The sequence below is a fragment of the Bombus impatiens genome, unplaced genomic scaffold (genome assembly GCF_000188095.3).
Source record: "Bombus impatiens unplaced genomic scaffold, BIMP_2.2 scf_0637, whole genome shotgun sequence".
In the NCBI taxonomy this organism is placed as follows: Eukaryota; Metazoa; Arthropoda; class Insecta; order Hymenoptera; family Apidae; genus Bombus; species Bombus impatiens.
In genome coordinates, this window is record NT_177056.1 from 480304 (window position 1) to 480559 (window position 256).

General features: G+C 60.5%; 1 protein-coding gene across 14 annotated transcripts in view; it reads left to right on the forward strand.

Moving 5' to 3' along the window:
* Nucleotides 1–256, forward strand: part of LOC100745429 (polypyrimidine tract-binding protein 2) — a 423740-nt gene that overhangs the window by 204330 nt on the left and 219154 nt on the right. Inside the window, exon 1 of one of the 14 annotated variants that reach the window (XM_012389120.3) lies at nt 27–248. The exons of the other annotated variants lie outside the window; for them this stretch is intronic. The gene's annotated coding sequence lies outside the window, so the exon portion shown is untranslated. Of the gene's footprint in view, nt 1–26; nt 249–256 lie in introns of those variants that run through there. 14 annotated transcript variants of the gene reach the window in all.

A 256-nucleotide genomic window follows, 5' to 3' on the forward strand; every position in this document is an offset into this window, starting at 1 on the left:
CGGGAGGAGTCGAAAATTGATTTGAAGAGGGATCGAGCGGCAATCGGCCAAACTGTGGTGGCCGTCGTGCGAGTTGGGCCGAACGAGCAAGACGGAAGCTCGGTATCATCAGCCGTCGTTGGAACGCGGCTGGGCCGGTGAGGAACAACGAGGCAGGTTTTTCTGGAGATTGCACTCGTTGGGCGGCCGAGGCTTGTTCATACCCTCGGCGACGGGGAACGGGAAGTGTTGGCTAGCGGAGACGATAGGCGCCGAC